General features: G+C 49.6%; 1 pseudogene; it reads left to right on the top strand.

The window, feature by feature from the left end:
- The first annotated feature begins 153 nt into the window (after positions 1-153).
- Positions 154-1,733, top strand: part of LOC119594775 — a 74,697-nt pseudogene continuing 73,117 nt past the window's right edge.

The raw sequence follows: 1,733 nt of genomic DNA, 5'->3' as shown, positions 1-1,733 counted from the left end.
CTTAGTTGAGACGGAATTAGAACAGCAATATGAAAACAGCATCTGTTTCGGCTCTCAATGAGACTTTCCAGCTGCGGCCTCGCTGGGTGACCATAGGCTTAGTTAAGCCTTCCGCTGTCGAGAATATATACGGCGGCAAATCTCGTTGTCTTCAGTAGCACCTTAACCATGGTCGCCAGAGTCGCTCTCCTCCTCGCCTTCGTCGTCGCCGCCGCCGTAAGTATTCCTTCCTTCACAAACCAATTCCTTCTTGATTTGATAGCTATAGGATAGATATGAGTATTTTCCTATAAAGCATCGACATAAGAACTGCTATCAATAATAACTAGAATGAATGCCAGGGTGCTTCGTTTTTTGGTTTACTTCGTCTTTGTGTATGTCAATGTTTCAAACCAATGATTGTTTTAATAAGTTTAACGTTCGTCTCACATGACTGGTGTGTCTTATCAAATCATATAGCCTAACTTAACATAGTTAAGCAACTTAATGTATGCGTTGTGAATCATCTCGCACCTTCCTTTGACCCGATCTCCCCTGGCAGAGCGGAAACCCCGCCGCGGGGAAAGCCATGGCACTGGAAGTCCCCGAAGCCCCTCGTCGACGCCCGCGGACCCGCACCCAATGGTCAGTAGTCTTCTTGCGCTCCTGTAACATGTCTGAAAATCTTCACAGTAGTTTTAATGCACATGCCATCCCTTTTCATTTGCAAATCAAACACGCATTCTAGGTGTCAGCAGAATCGTGGGCGGCACTGAGGCCACGCCTCACTCGTGGCCCCACCAGGTGGCTCTCTTCATCGACGACATGTACTTCTGCGGCGGTTCCCTCATCTCCAGCGAGTGGGTCCTCACGGCCGCTCACTGCATGGACGGGTGAGTCAGCACTGATAATACTGCTGACATGAGATTATTATTTGTCTCGGCGAATTTCATATAATTTCGTGTCCTACGCTTTTAGTGCCGGCTTCGTCGAGGTAGTGCTGGGCGCCCACAACATTCGCGAGAACGAAGCCAGCCAGGTCTCCATTGTTTCCACCGACTTCTTCACTCACGAGAACTGGAACTCTTTCCTCCTCACCAACGACATTGCCCTCATCAGGCTGCCCAGCGCCGTTGAGTTCAATGGTCTGTGTGTTAACATATGCTTGTATTACATGTGAATGCGAGTTACACTGCAAATGCAAACTTTAACTGTATTATCACCATTAGCTAATCAATCACCATAACAATGGAACGTTACAGACAACATTTCCACCGTGAAGCTGCCTTCCTCTGACGTGGCCGTGGGAACCATCGTCACCCCCACAGGATGGGGCCGCCCCTCTGACAGTAAGTGCTTCACTTCCTTCTTAGTTGCTCATTGTATTGCTAGTTTTCATCTGGATATAAGTGCAATGTTCTTTTTCTTCCTGACCTACATTAAAGATGACCCTCTCTGCACAGGCGCCGGCGGTATCTCCAACGTCCTTCGTCAGGTGGATGTCCCCATCATGACCAACGCCGATTGTAACGCCGTGTATGGCATCGTCGGCAACGGCGTCGTCTGTATTGATTCCGAAGGCGGCAAGGGAACATGCAACGTAGGTTTCCCCTCTCTTCCCCTTGCAACATGCCCTCAGCAGTTGTATGAGTATGCACTGAACTTATTCTTGTGTTCCTCTGCAGGGTGACTCTGGCGGCCCCCTCAACCTGGACGGCGTGACCTACGGCATCACCTCCTTCGGTTCCTCCGCC

This window comes from Penaeus monodon, chromosome 34, assembly GCF_015228065.2.
Source record: "Penaeus monodon isolate SGIC_2016 chromosome 34, NSTDA_Pmon_1, whole genome shotgun sequence".
NCBI lineage: Eukaryota > Metazoa > Arthropoda > Malacostraca > Decapoda > Penaeidae > Penaeus > Penaeus monodon.
The sequence above is the reverse complement of the archived record's forward strand: the minus strand, read 5'-3'. Positions and strand labels throughout refer to the sequence as shown.